The 16,397-nt window shown below is 36.0% G+C and overlaps 1 protein-coding gene and 1 pseudogene across 2 annotated transcripts in view; one reads left to right on the top strand and one right to left on the bottom strand.

Annotated features, from left to right (window-relative positions):
* Ppp3ca (protein phosphatase 3 catalytic subunit alpha) overlaps window positions 1-16,397 on the bottom strand; it is a 315,713-nt gene that overhangs the window by 236,261 nt on the left and 63,055 nt on the right. The gene's annotated exons all lie outside the window — the stretch shown is intronic.
* On the top strand, window positions 1,148-1,931 carry LOC124994052 (40S ribosomal protein S4-like; annotated as a pseudogene).

Here is a 16,397-nt window from a genome sequence, read left to right as displayed (position 1 = left end):
AGTATAAAAGGAGAGAATAAATAGTAAATGGTCAATAATTATTGATTATTAACGTTGTCCTCTCTCATATAGAGAATCTGACTAATTAACTCCTATCTTCAAATAAACCAAGCACTTGGAGGATGCAGACTCATAGTGTGGTCCAAATAGGAACAGCTATTTGGACCACATGATAGGGCTATGACATGAAATCCAACAAACATTTTATCAATCTTCCTCTGTCCTGGGGCTTCTTTAGTTACCTAGGAATGAAACAATATGTATGTGCCAATTTCCACACCCTCATGCACAGTGGGAAGGACACTATAAGTGGAACTTGGTTGCTTTTCTGTTAGAAAAACAAATAGTAGTGGATAATTCCTGTATTGCACAGAATATACATTAAAAATAGGATGAGTTAATGGCCCATTTAAAAGCTGAATAAAACTCTACATCTTTCAAATCAAAGGGTTTTCACAAGTCAATGTAGTCTATAACATGTATAAATCATTTATAAATGTGAATAAAGACTTCTTCAACCCGTAACATATATAAATCATCCATAAATAAGACTTCTTCTACCCATATTTATTCAGGGCCTATGGAATACTAGGAAGCATGTCTTATACTTGGGATTACAATGCCCCTATACTCCAGGTACTCATAATCTACTGTGAAAGACAATCCATCAGTCAAATAATTACAGGGCAGTAATGGTGCTTTGACTTCTGCTTTGAGGGTCTTAAGAATGAAGTTTAATAATACAAATGTATGAAGCCCATGCTAGACTGAGACCAGAGGAGGAAGGATGTGACAGAATTTGGCAATGGCTTCTAAAGGAGGTAACACCTAATCTGACAAAGTAGATGAAAGTGTGTACCAGGTAGATAAAAGCCTCCATGTGCAAAAACCTCTGAAGCAACTGTGAGCCTGATGGAGAAGCAAATAGGAACCCAGGAATGAAGGGAGCTCAGACTTCAACCTTTAAGTAAAGCAAAATCGAAGAGATTTTGATCAAAGGAATAATATGCAAGTCTACTTCTATATGGCATGCTTTGGCTGCTGAACTGCCCCAAAACTGTGTCTTTGACACTAAATACCAGCCTAACAGCTGGACCCACCCAACATCTAAAATTATACTCCAGCTCTTTCTGTGCCTAGAGCAGTCATGACTCACGGTCCCAAGAAGCATCTGAAGCGGGTAGCAGCTCCTAAGCACTGAACGCTGGATAAATCAACTGGTGTGTTTGCTCCTTGTTCATCCACTGGTTCCCATAAGCTGAGAGAATGTCTTACTCTCATCATTTTTCTAAGGAACAGACTTAAGTATACCCTGACAGGAGATGAAGTAAAAAAGATTTGCATGCAGCACTTCATTAAGACTGATGGCAGTCCGAACTGATATAACCTACCCTGCCAGTTTTATGGAAGTCATCAGCATTGATAAGACTGGAGAGAATTTCAGTCTGATCTATGACACCAAGGGTCATTTTGCTGTCCATCATATTAGGAGGCCACGTACGAGTTATGCAAAGTGAGAAAGGTCTTTGTGGGCACAAAAGGAATTCCTCATCTGGTGACTAACAATGCTTGAACCCATTCGCTACCCTGTTCCCCAATCAAGGTAAAATGACACCATTCAGATTGATGTGGAGACTGGTAAGATTACCAATTTCATCAAGTTTGATACTGTTAACCTGTGTCTGGTGACGGGGAGTGCTAACTTGGGAAGAACTGGTGTGATTACCAACAAAGAGAGACATCCTGGCTCTTTTGACGTGACTCATGCGAAAGATGCCCAAGGTGACAGCTTTACCACCCAGCTCTCCAATATTTTTGTTATTGGCAAAGGCAACAAACCATGAATTTCTCTTCCCTGAGGAAAAGAAATCGGCCTCATCATTGCTGAAGAGAGAGATAAGAGACTGGTGGCCAAACAGAGAAGTGGGTGAAGTAAATGGTCTCTAGATGACATGCCTAGAAAGTAGAGGTCTTTGTACTTAATTAAATAAGATATAGCAGGATAAAAAAATAAAATAAAATTATACTCTAATCTTTTAAAATCTTACTCTCATGTCTTATTAGGTAATTAATTGACAATATTTTCTGAAGATGGTGTGCTTTGAAATAAAAAGAAGGACTTAAGAGAACTGGGGTGGGAGGAGGCAGTCAAGATGGACAAAGGTACAGAACAGGGATAAGAGAAGAAAAGGGTGTGAGAAAAGGGGGAGAGTAAATAATTGCAATACCATGTGGCAGGAATTCAGTCTCAGAAAACGAAGGAAAGAATGAAAAGGTGCAAAGGAAAATTAAATGCTTTTAATTTAATTCAGAAGCTAAAATTAAATTAGCTAAACTTAAAACTAAACCAAAGAGTGACAAGGTGCTTGGGAAAATTTCCCATGTCTGCAGATCCAGTCCAGGGAAAACAAGGGAAACTAGGGTGGGGAGAGCCTGAACTGGGAATATCAGAGAAAGGTGCTGTGAATGGTCAAGAGACCATTCTGGCTTGAACTGATAAAAACTCTGGAATAAAAAGGGGTCAAATGAACCATTAGAAGTGAAGGATTCCAATGAAATAATCATGATTAAAGAAGGAAAGCAGGTGAAGAGAACCTAAGAAGACAGGTGAAGGGCAGACGTGAAGTTCAAAATTCATTCAGGACTGCAGTGAGTATGTTCAGTGTCATCTTCCAGAGGTGTTCACTAATAACTATTATCAAATTCCTTTTATTTTTTTCATTTGCATCTCTATAATGGAATTTCCTCTGGGGTAAGAATTCTGTGTTATTTTTAATTCCAACTTTTAGCTAAAGTGTCCAGCAGACATTAAAAAGAAAGATTAACTCTATGGTATCTTAATTAAGTTAATAAATAAAAAGGCACTGTAGGAAGGACCTGACTACAGTAAGCATTGGCTAATAGTACTATCAACTCTCATGATACTAAAGTACTATGATTCTGAGATAATGCTCATAACTCCTCATATCTGAGAGTCACAGTAAAGTATACTTCACTGCACACAAATAATTCTCATGTCTAATCATTTAACACACAATAATATTGGTCTTCTGTTTCCTTTAAAATTTTTCAAACTCTTCAAATTTTAGACAATTAGAAGATAATCTGAATAGTGGAGAATTTGTTTTACATTATATTTCATAGAAATAAATCTTTACTACTTAATAAAATTCTTTACAGGCTCATTTAGAGTACTACTACTAATAATTTATCAGAATATGTGTCAATACATGATTCTAAAGGAAAAATTAACACATGTAAAAATATAATTCTCTCTCCTGTATCTTCATTTTAATAATAATATACACTATTTTAAAAACTAAAATTTAGTTACACCGCTAGCAAAAGTGAATTTCAAATTGACAAAATTATTTAAAATGTTCAATAAATTGAATCCAAGATGTGATTTTTATTCTATAGGAATTTATAATCACAGTTTAATAAAATGCTATTTCCTCCAGTATTAATACACTGTTACTATTGAATTGTATCAAAAGATTTTTAACTTTTTTAACTTTTTTAGTTGAAATAAGTAAGTTATCATTTTTCAGGAATGCATTCACTGGCCTGAATTAATATCATTACGAAGAAAAACAAAAACTCTATAAATTCTCATTAGTCCATTGTCAACTAAAAGAAAAAAGAGATTACTCCTTTTCTACAAAAGCACCTGCCCACAGTTATTATCAGTGGGGAAAATCTGAAAACAGAAGACAAACCTGCCCCATATCAACGATGAGGATGGTGCACAGTGATCGGTGAGCCTTCAGCAACTTGGGAGGAAAATTCTGATCTCTCAGTTCTCAAAGTGACTATGGGACAAAAGGACCACAGGCTAAAACTCAAACACACGAAAACATCTTCAGCTGTAACAGTATCCTAGATTTGTCAACAGCACCATAAAAAGCTGCAAACTAGATAGAAAACGACACCCAGAGTAAAACTGCATTTAACTATTCATGAACCAAAGATAAAATTTCAAACTTATCTTATTTCTACAACACCAAGAGGAACCCAAAGACTCAGCCATACTAATTCTGACAGCAAACCATTTACTTTTGCTGAAGCATATTAGGCTTCAAATATTAGTCATACATTTAAGGCACTATGAACCAAATGTTCAAGACTTGTGTGCATTTGAGATATCTTCCTTAACCAGCTATGGGAAAAAAGCCAAGGATAACAACACGATGTGATTTTGATGTTGTGTTCATGAACCCGGTCTTGGCATTTGATTCTTTTAACTGAATTGGCCCTTGGGATTTCCTGATAAACATTAGCTGCCCAAAGTTCATACACTTTTGTTCAGTCCAGGAGAAAACTGCTATGAGGATTACACAAGGACAGTCACCGACTTCACTGATCATGCCACCAACTAAGTCAGTGTTTTTTTGTTTTTTGTTTTTTATTGTCACCTTTGAGCCATGGTGAACCCGCCTTCAAAGCCTTCCCAAAAGGCTGGAGGCCCTCTGCTATGAGATACCACAGCTGCCCTCCTCACCCAAACTCCCTGTGCCTCTCACCTTCCCTTTCCTTTAGAGCTTTATTCTGAATTCTAAGCATTCCCCCTCTCTGTCAAGGCACATCTTCCCCCTATTTCCTTTGAAACTGCCTCAATGCCCACTCAAGTCTATTGTCTTGTCTTATCAAGTATTTCTCCTCTATTTGCAGATTCTTCTGTGGACTGGCTCCTTTCTCTCTCTCTTCCAACAGAAGTTCTCAGTCTCCTCCATGTTTTAAGTTGCTGTTTAAGTTGGTTTTTGCTTTTTTTTTAAGATAAGTAAAGAAGAAAAAAATCTTTTCCCTTATCTGTTCCACCTCAATACAGTATCTTTGTGATTGCTTTCTTTCCCTATGAATATCTTAAAACTAAGATGGCCTACGATGACTCTAATTGCTCCCTTCCCGCCCATCACCTCACCTCCTGGTTTTCTTGGTTTACTCTAATTAAATTGTTCTCCCAACTCTCAGAATTCCAATTCGTCCTCAAGCTCACTACTCTGTCCACTCAAAGAAATGTTGGATCACCCAGAAACTGTACTATTCTCTCCGTCCATGAATGCAGTTTCTAAGTCATAATTAGTAAATATTTCCAATTTTTATCTCAATTATATCTCCTAGTGCCAGTACAAGAGTTTGGGTGCTTATTACTTCCACTTAAAATACAGTGATACTCATTTGGTCTATCTGTCAAGCCATTGCCTAGAACAGGCTATTACAAATCTTATTGTAAATAAATTATAGTCTGAGTGGTTAGTAAACAGTGGTAAAAAATAATTTCCTTTATACCCTGATAAGAATAATATTCCAGAAGCTTGGCAGCAGTTATGTCACTATCATCACAATCTTCACTGGTTTCATATTCACACCAATTAAAAGCAATGTAGTAATAATCCACTTCGTTTTACAGCTGTGAAATACACTACATGGGGCTAGGGATGTAGCTCAGTGGTTGAGAGCTTGGCTAGTGTGCATTAAGCCCTAGGTTCAATCCCTAGTATTATAAGAACACACACGCACACACACGAAGTATACTGATGGTATAATTAAGCATCAAAACATGAACAACATGAGGAAGATAACATACAAGTACTTGTAGGATAAAACTTCAAATATGGCAGCACTCCAGAAATATAACATCAGTAGAAGGAAAGCTTTTATAGCCTCTAGGAGCTTGTCCTAGTTTTCCCAGAACATGTGAACATTTCATAAACTTTCATTTTCCCCATGGTAATCTCTGTGGCAGAGTTGTCTACTGAAAATTCCATTCAATGTTAGGAGGAGTTCCTACAAACAGAGTTAAGAGCACACATACCATATGATATGGTAATGAAAAAATACTTCACATTCTTCTGGGTATGATACATTATAACCAAGTTCTTTGGAAATATTGCACAAAGACAGCAATTTGCAAGAAGAGGCAATGAGAAAGAAGCATTTTATAGCATTTTTTAAATTTCACATCTATATTATTAAAAGTGACTAAACTATTGCTACCAAAAGTATTCATGAGAGTCATGAATAAATTCAGGCATGTGCATGGCACCTACACAACCCAAAGTATCCTTTGAAAGTAAAATATTAATTGTTGTAAATAGGTAGCTCAATCTATTGCTCTATCACAAGGCACAATATATCAGGTAACTAGATAAGCATGCTCAAACTAAGTTTACTTCCAACATTGAGTGCAAAGGAAAGGCCAGCCCACTGCATAATGTCATAAGTTCCTAAAAATATGTTTAGGGACATAAAACAACTGCCTACCAATTATCTGGGATATATCTGCACTATAAAACTTAGATACAAAAAGTTGTTTCTTGATTTACCACCTAGAAATAGCACAGTTTCATACTGATAATAAGGACTTGTTCAATTTCTTTTATACTTTGTTTACATTGAATTGGTTTTATTTCTCAATTTACAGTCTGGTTGGACCAGTCCCTGATTCCTACATATGCCTTAATGATTTGTTAAGATCTATTTTTAATTATACTATCATTATCATTGGCATTCTAATAAATCATGGAATAAAAGTTCTTTTGGTAAGTTTGTTCTCCAAAGTACATTAAATATAGTGTGACTATAAGGACTTTTAAGAATAGTTCCACAAGCTAAATGTAAAAATCAATTCTAATAATTTTTAGCTGGACCTCTGTTATTATATAAACTGCCAAGTTCTTGCTTTTTCCAAAACAGGAAAGACCTATGATCCTATCAAATTCACTATAAAAGTTACTCATTTTACATATATCAAGCTTCATTCTCCACCCCCCAAAAAATTATTCTGTGAGTAAATGAACATAATGAAGGCAAAATAATATACATTTTATAACCTGAAAAATGGAAGAAATTCTTTATTTGAAGAGGGTACAAATGGGGTGATTCCACCATTGGAACAGTAGTTGGTTTAGGTCACTGGCAACCCTTCTTGTCACTTCATGCAAGTGCTCCTTAAGTCTTACTATGTCACACAGAGACACCATGCTCCAAACATCAGCACTCATACCATCTTCATACATCTGGGTCTCCCTTTATAGGTCTATGTGCTTTCTAAACCTCAATAATTAAAAAGCAGCATTTAGTCTACAAACTCATGACTGACAATATTAAGAATTCATGCACTTAGCTAGAAAGTCATATCCAGTATAACTGAAATCCTTTCCAAAATTCATTCTTTTACCCAAAATATGAATTTTTTGGTGCCTCACATGACTGGTAAGTTAAATTATCTGCTTTTCCATGTACATATCACCAACCAGAAGTTCAGCACAATGCTGTTTGTGTAAACTTGATATTCCTCTTGTACCCTATAAGTAAAGAAAGGGAATGCAATTTTAAAAGGCAGAAAGAATCAGACATTTCTTTCTCTTGGGTAAGCCAGTAGGGCAAGAATATAAATAAAAATGCAATAAATAAGGACAAAAACTTCTAACCCACAGCGTGCTTATCCATCACATAAATTCTTTATTATTTTCCCCTGAATTTTTCTCTGGGTGGGAAGAGGATCTTACCCTTTCCCTACCATCTTCAGAAATCATTTGTCTTCCTGTTGCTAGTGAGTCAGCACCACCAGAAGTGGACAGCTTCCTGCTCTTCATTAAGAGGAAAGTTTTCTCCCCCAGAAATGACAGTGTAGCTAAACCACAAACAAAGTGGATCCAAAAATGTATTGGAAAGAATTAAACACACCCACACACACAGAGAGACACAAAACACAAACATCGGAAAAACTAAGCAAATGACTATGTTGTTCATTGACACAACTTACCTTTTAAAACAAAATTTTAAATACACTGCTATTTTCTTAGTCATTCCTAACAATTATAACAACACTATGATTATTAACTCAATTGCTGGAAATAAAGTAATTTTGTTTATTATTAGTTTCGCTTCCCTGATACCCAAATCCCCATACCTTAAGTTAGGTTAGTATCTTACCACTTTCCTATGGATATCTTACCCACTAGCCTTAGTAGGTAACTTAAGACTAAAGTCATGGCTTCTCCAACACAGGACTTGTAGTTCTATCATTCTAATTATAGCACTTAATACTACATGCCACTTACTGCATAGTTTCAATATACTTGTCCTGTTACCCACATCCTCATTTAATCCCATAGCTATCTTATGAAATTCTATTAGCTCCATTTCATATTTAAAGATGTGACCTAGAATTATAAGCAATTATGAAAATCATAATTCAATGGCAGTCAGGATTTAAACCTACCTCTGTTACACACCAAAGTCTGGGTAACTACCAGAGATATCATGCCTCATCCTATACTATACAGAATATGTAGTATAATGTACAGGATAAGTCCATCAATTTGTCTATTCAATAAAGCTTATCCAAGTAAAGCATGTCTTCAACATTACTGATCATTACATATTTTTCTTTAGCACTGATCCTTCTGTTATGTTTGGAGAAGTGGCACTACCCAACCAAGGATTATATAATCAGATAACCTGTGCTCTGATCCCCGTTCCCCCACTTACCTGCTCTGTGCCTCAGTTTCCTCACTTACATAATGTGAATAATAAGGCTATCTTATAAAACTAGATGAGTCAGTATCTGTATAGTTGAACCAGAACCTGCATTAGGTAATTGTTAAAAATAATCTTCATGAGTAGACTGTATCAAATCTGTTTAATGGCAAACTCTGTTGACAGCACATGAACTTTATTTATAGAAAAACACCTTGTAACCCAAAAGCTTTTAAACATTTCCTAAGGGCAAGGGAGTTACTTGAAAGGGGCAAACAATGAGTAAACTGTTCCCAGGTAGGAATGATCAGCTAACAGCTAGAGTGGAAAGGGAATAGAAGAGAAAATATATTGGCTTCAGACATCCAAAATATTTTCCAGGCTGGTTTTTAGATCATCTTAAGTAGTATCAGATCTTAAGATCATCTTAAGTTCAAAGCAAATAGATTTTGCAAATTTTTACAATGATTTGTCAAATGATAATAGATTTAAGCATAGTATATATTAAAGAATGTTTTGAAATCTCAAATTGGTGTTATTTTCTAAATCAAGAATCGTTTTTTAACATCCTAATACCCAGTTAAGAATATCGGAGTTTCTAATACTCTTACCTGAAGAAATTAAGAAAAATTTTCACTCTTAGATTTTATTTTAATATAGAAAAATAAGTACAATTATTTATTTATTAATAAAACTCATATTTAAGAAGCTGAATCCTAAGTGTGAGAAGTTCTATATAGCCTCCTTTCAAAAATAAGCTTTAAAATATATAAAATCTCCAAGGTAAGAATGAATTAAAAGAAAATTTGAAATTTTCTTTCAGAAAAACATATTTTTATAGAAATGATTACCTGTCAGCACTTCAGACTAAAATTAAAATAAGAAAACATCTCAGGTTCACAATTACGAGTAATCGTCTATTACAACTAATGTTTTAAATTAATAAATTAGGCACCTGGGAAAAAGAATTGGATGTAACTTTCCTGTTCTCATATATGAATACACTACCAGTACAATCCATATCATGTTCAACCACAAGAATGGGATCAAAATTGTAACAGGCTACACCCCATGTTTGTATAATATGTCAAAATACATCCTACCATCATATATATCGAAAAACAACAATTTAAAAAAAAAAAGAGGTAAACTGTTTAATTAAAAGAAAAGATACCTGGAAAAAAGAAAACTTTTCAATAAAGAAAATTCAGAATAAATCTCTAAATAGCATGGAGTAGATAAAAGGAAAACATGATAGATGGGCAATGTGTTTAGGTCTCAAGTCTATTTTGCAGTCTTTATTAAAAACTGAAGGACACCCCAGCTATTATTTTGCTACTATGTCCAAAATTAACTAATCTTTAATTATTTCAGTCCAACTAGTTAGATCAAAGATTTATTGAATCGTTTAGTAATTTAGGGCAAAGTAGTCTTCATACTAGCCAACTCTACATTTGATTTCCCAACTTCTTCTTTAAAAATGAGATTCTTATGGAGTTCACAAATATTCCCTACTTCTTTTTTTCCTTTTCATCCTTTCCTCAGTATTCTGTACTATATTGTGGCATAAAAGTCTTGGATTCTATAAAAAGAATACTTGATGCAGTTTATTCACATTCGTAGAATTTTGGAGTTTTTTTGCTTTTAAAATCTCCCACAGGTCTGGGATGTGGCTCAGTGGTGGAGAGCCTGCCTAGCATGGACAAAGTCCTGGGTTCAACACTCAGTGCAAAAAACAAACTTCCACAAATCTATCCCCACAAATACAGTCTATATACTTCATTTAATGTTTCACTTCATGAAATACCAATAATCAAGCTAAAGTGAAATTTCATTTGTATTATTACAAATCTAACAAGTTCTTAATTATAATCCAAGTCATTTTAAGGAATAGGACAATTTTATGAGGTAAGGTGTGTGAACAATTGCAAAGTCTGGAACGTTCAATAATTAATATATAATTTTTATTTCTTAATCGCAAGGTGTTCAAAAGTTCAAAAATAATACAATCAATTTCAATGATTGGGTTCCAAAGGTTAATGACTTAGCATGACCTGGAACACTTTCATCTGATCCTATTTGCTGATTAGCCTCATTATTTCCTCATGACCCCCACACTTAATGGTATGTACATCCAGTCACAAAGAACAACTTTATGTTCTTCAATCTGGCAGTCTTAACCCCAGCTTCTGCACAGGCTACTCCTCGTACTTTCTTACCTGATCCTCATTTGGCTATCAGCCACCAACACTTCAGGTCTCTGTTCAGTTGCCACTTCTCATCAGACACCTTCCCAACGCCTCAGGATGACAGATAAGCATCTTCCCTATCTATTCTCATGATGTTCTGTTCTTTTTAAAAATAACCTATGGAACATTATATCTTCTTTAAAATTCAATTCTGAAGAACTATGGTTGATGGGTTAGCTTTCTATTACCATGGCAAACAACTAAGATAAATCAACATACAAAGAGAGGATTTATTTTAATTCACATTTTGGAAGTTTCAGTCCGCAATCCATTGGCCCCATTGCTCTGGGCCTGTGGGAAGACAGCACATCATACCAGAAGCGTATGTGGAAGCAAAAAAGAAAGGGTCTCAGGTCCCACTATCCCCTTCAAGGGCCACGCACAATGACCTGAAGACCTCCCACTAGGTCCCACTTCTTAAAGGTTACACCACCTCCCAATAGTGCCAAGCTGGGGAATCAAACCTTAACACGTGGGCCTTTCAGGGACATTCCAGATCCAAATTATGACAGCTGGCAACATGTTACAACCTTTTACCTCCTATGTTCCTACAGGCTACCACAAAGAAGATATAAATCTGGGGAAAAATATACTTCTATCAAAGCTTAGTCATTAAAAAGTTATTTCTTTAATTATTTCCAAATACAAAAGGTCTATTTAAGAAAAACAGCAAAAATAGCTGTTGCACTTAATAATGTTGAAGGTAAAACTAAAGAACTAAGGTCATCCAAAATTTGCTCAGGATTTAGCAAAATAAGTTAATTTAAAGACTCCAAACTGTAAAGTACTATGCAAATGTTAGTCCACCTACCCCTCTATTTTTTAAAATTGCCTTTCAACCTTCTTTGCTGGAATCTTGTTATGAAAAGAAGTCACATTTACGTCTCATCAAGGTTTTATACCAAGGTTGTGGAAACCTAACCCTACTAAGCAATGAAAGAAACCACACCTCCAGAGAAGGGCCCCTTCTGAGAGTCTTTATAACCTGAAACCTCAAGAACACAAGTTAAAAGGAACAGTAATTTGAGTCAAGAGGGCATTCCTAATTCACACAGTCTAGAAAGCATACTATCAATTTTCATTTAAAGGAGACTATAACAGTTGTTTCTTTCTAAAGATTAAACTTTTTAAAAGAATTTCAGTCTTTATTCAAATTCTTCTTATGCTTTCTCAAATGTTTTCACTGAATTTTTTTCAGGATCACAATATTTGCCATTTTTCTTTATTAGTATGTTTCCCCACATTAGTGAGTTCATGATGTATATAGCACTACATAGCACTATCATATACACTATCACCAATCATCCCCTCACATACTGATGTGCTGCATGCTTCTCAGGTGTCCACTGCATACCAGGAAATAGGGTTTGCCCTGAGGGTTTATATAATGATATTTAATTACATATATTAAAATTAAAATTATATATATACCCACTATATATATATACTTTATACACACAGAGAGAAAGATTGTGTGTGTGTATGTGTGTGTGTGTGTGTGTGTATTACAACAGTTTTAGGTTTACAAAAAACTTAAACAGACAATGTAGTATTCCCTTACACCCCTATATCCACACAGAATTTCATGTAGTATTAACATCCTCCATTATTGGTACATTTGTTAGACCTCATGAGCCATATCAATATTACTATTAATTGAAGTCCTTGATTTAATTGTGGTTCCATCTTAGTTTTGTACATTCTGTGGATGATGGTGGATACGTGAAGCATCTATCCACCATTACATTTATCATACAGAATAGTTTCACTGTCCTAAAACTATCTTGTATTCCATCCCCTATCCTTCCTGCTCTGCAGATTCCCCCATCTCCTCCCCATCACTCTTCCTACCCCTAGAGCTCCTGGGAACCACAGATCTTTTTATTGTATTCCAGAAGTTGATCCTTTTCCAGAACACCATATCAATCACACTCTAAATAACCTTTTCAGATCTGCTTCTTTCACTCAGTCACAGGAATCTAAGTTTTCTCTACTTCTTTGCACAGTTTAATAGCTCATTTCTTTTCATCCTGAATGTTCCATCATATGGATGGACCACCCTTCATTCATCCATTCACTTACTGAAGGACATCTGGGTTATGTTCACATTTTGGCAATTATAAAGGTATTATAAATATTCATGTGCAGGTTTTTGTGTGGACCTAACTGTCCAACTCATTTGGGTAAATATTAAAGAGCACAATTTTTAATGACAAAGCTAATACTTCATTTGTCAAAAATGTTGTACCTGAGAGGACTCTCGTTTGCATTTAGTTATCAATATTTAGAAAACTTGATGTACAAGAGTTTCTAAGGGTATTTATTTCCTAAGGGGTCCATCCATTACTTAGGATAAAAAGGGGTACACACTCAGTTCAAACATCATGCAATTTCCTGTTAGACAAAGAGAGAAAAGAAAAAAGAAATCAGCCATGGTTTGTGTAAGGGAGAGGTACACAACCTTGCTAAAATGCTCACCAAAAAATTAAACAGACAAGTAAATGTGTAACTGCCTTCATCATGTTCTAGTAACAACTCTCAGCTAAATCAAGTTCACAGAATTTACAAAGTACCTGTCAAAGTACCTACATGCAAATCACTACAAACAAGTTCTCCATTTTCAATTTTCCAGTGGTTTGAGTGTTCTGAATTGTCTGTATCAGTGATTCATAATATTCTTAAAAAGAAATTTCCATGAAAACCAAAGCAATGAATCGTTACATTAAGACAGTGACTGTATCATAGTCTTGTAAGGCCTTTTCTTAATCTTCCTAGGATTGTCTTGATTTTTCTTAAATCCTACATAAATCCAGATATTTTCTCCAAGTCACAATGTTGAACCAGCTAATATATAAAAACCCATTTGTTTTACATGATGAGAGATCTACTTCTTACTTTTAACAGCAAACATAAAAAATGAATAAGAAGTAAAAGACATTGCTAAAAAATTAAGAACTGTTCTTTTAACTATAGATTCAAAATTCAATATTTTGGGATACATTTAAGACTGTTTAACCTTATATAATTTTTAAATTATAAACTTAGAATGAGGGAAGCCTGTTTTAAAATATTTTAAGATTATTTGTAATTACCCTGACTTGATTATTACACATTGAGTACATATATTGAATCATCACACTGTACCTCGTAAATACATACAACTAAAAAAAATTAGATTACTCTATTGATACTCTCCCTAGCATTTGTCAGTCCTACACTATTATCCCATTATTCCAAATTTTGCCTGAGAACAAGGTCCATTAACTGCCCAAAGACAGACTGGTGTCCCATACACCCTGACGGTCTGCCATGTTTTAGAAACAGCACCTGCTCAGAAATACGATTCTCAATTGTGACCTCAGGGTCCTTGCACTGTGATTCCTGAGTCTCTCACTCTGGAATCACCACCATACCATACTGGCAGATGGCGGGTACCATACAGGTGGAGAATGGGCTTCAGTGTTTCCTAAGGAGAAACAACCTGAAAACCAATCAGGCCTACCCTATGTTAGTAATGTCACAGGTAGGGTTTGCATGGGCAGTCCCAGGTTATGCCATCACACTTTCATTTTCAAAGCATCCTGGTTTAGGTAATAAATTAGACTGTCACCCTGGTCATAAGCATCCCACCCCTCCACCTTTTCACTACCATTTACATATTCTCTACCAACCCCTTAATCACCAACCCTGTGGACACCTAGCCCCCTCCATGCCCTAGGTTATCAAAACTTTCAGAGCTCTAACCATAAGAATTCTGTAGCCACAACTCTTCACATACACTATATTCTATGCAGGACCATTTCTACATATGACTCAGTTTAAAGAAAACAACTGAGTTGTTTCCCACTACTGCTTTCTTTTTCCAAACTAAAAAATGTATTTAAATGTCTTACATCAGACTTAGGAGCATAATCTTCCTAAAATATGAATGATAAGTCAATCACCTTCTCACTAAGAAAAGTTTGTTCAATTTTCTAAAGTCAAAATAGCTATTGTGGCAGGAGATCCAAGATTAACAGTAAAGATGAGCACCTAGAATTCAAGTCAATCTAAAAACCAGAAGAAATTTTAACCACAAGAAAAAACACAATACTATTTCATTTTACAAACAGTAAGGCCAAAAAGAAACAAATAATAAATGGATCCAGGAGCAACAAATGGATGAGTAAGTGTAAAGCAGAGCTTCAAGGTGGGAAATGGGTTGTGGGTAGCTTAATTAAGAAACTGGGGAAAGACATTTAGAAAGCAATAAAGTAGCAAGCAACAAAAATGTGTGAAGGGTACTAAAGGCCTAAGTGCCGAAAAGCAGATGATCAGCAACACCAGGGACCTGACTATGCTGTGCTTATATGAACAGCCAGCAACCATTTCAAACTTTCATTAGTAAAGAGCTAAAAAATCATTCTTGTGACTTGCATGCAATTCATGCTATACAGTTAACATGCTGTATATATTGTGTCCTTTTGTGTCAGAATAAGTCTGGCCAGTGTGGTCAGGCAAAAGAGCTTGCAGAGTCATTCACCAACCTCAACCAAGCAGCCTGATTGAAACCAGCTGAGCCAGTGACATCACCACAGGCTTTTTACTATAAAAAGGGCAAGCTCTGTGAGGTCAGGAAGCAGAACTAAGCTCTGTGAACAGAAGCCAAGCAGGGAGACAGACAGAAGAGCCAAGTGAAGTTCAGAGGAGGAGAAACTCATTCCAAGAAGCAGCAAGACTGAGCAATTTGTTCAGAGACAGCTGCAGAAGTAAAAGGCACACAACGGATATTTCCCTTAGGAGTTAGGGACTGCTGTTTCTCCCAAAGAAGTAAGGAATCAAAAGTGAAGCCTCAAAGGAGAACTGAAATGAATCTCTTTCAGATGTTCCATTGGTAAAACTGAATTAAAGTGCAGCATCACCACAGAAATCGTACAGTCTTTTACTCAGTGAGTATTACCTGAGCTCCTACTACATATCAGGCACTGTTGTAGGAAGAAGGACGACATTAGTGAATAAAATGGACAAAAATATTACTGTTTTAGAGCATATATTCTTGGAATGTAAAACAGACAATAGATAAATACAGTACATGTCAAATAAGCATTATAGAGAAAATGCAGAAGAAAATGTGGGTGGCCTGAGAGTGCTATCTGAGCAAAAACCTAAGAAGGTGGCGAGTCAAGCCATCTGGGTATCCGGGAGCAGAGTGTGGCAGGCATGCAGAGGCCATGAGTCTAGGTTGGAGGAGCCTCGAGAACACTAGTGCTGCTCCTCAGAAAGAACAAGGGGAAGCAGGAGTCTGGGCGTGAACAAGTTAACGGAGACAGGTAAATAGAGCCGCCAAGCAGGCATTTGGAAATATGAGACCAGTGCCTTTGGGGAAAGATTCAAACTGCAGATAAAGATTAGGAACCATGGGTGTATATATGATAGGAAAAGAGAGGAGAGTGGCCCACGAGTGTGTAACACAGAAAAGAGAAGAGGAGCATCCCAGTGGTTAGATCCTGGAGAGATGAAGAACACACAGGAAAAAAGCAACGAAGGGAACATGGTCCAGGAGGCAGGGGAAACAGTGTGATATTCTCCTACCCCAGGGAAGAAAGTGCTCACAGAAAGACAGGGTGGTCAAGGTGCTAAATGGGGCTCCTAAGTCAAGTCTCATGGGCCCACCACTGGACTTAA

The sequence above is a fragment of the Sciurus carolinensis genome, chromosome 10, assembly GCF_902686445.1.
Source record: "Sciurus carolinensis chromosome 10, mSciCar1.2, whole genome shotgun sequence".
In the NCBI taxonomy this organism is placed as follows: Eukaryota; Metazoa; Chordata; class Mammalia; order Rodentia; family Sciuridae; genus Sciurus; species Sciurus carolinensis.
This window is presented reverse-complemented; position numbering and strand designations above follow the sequence as displayed.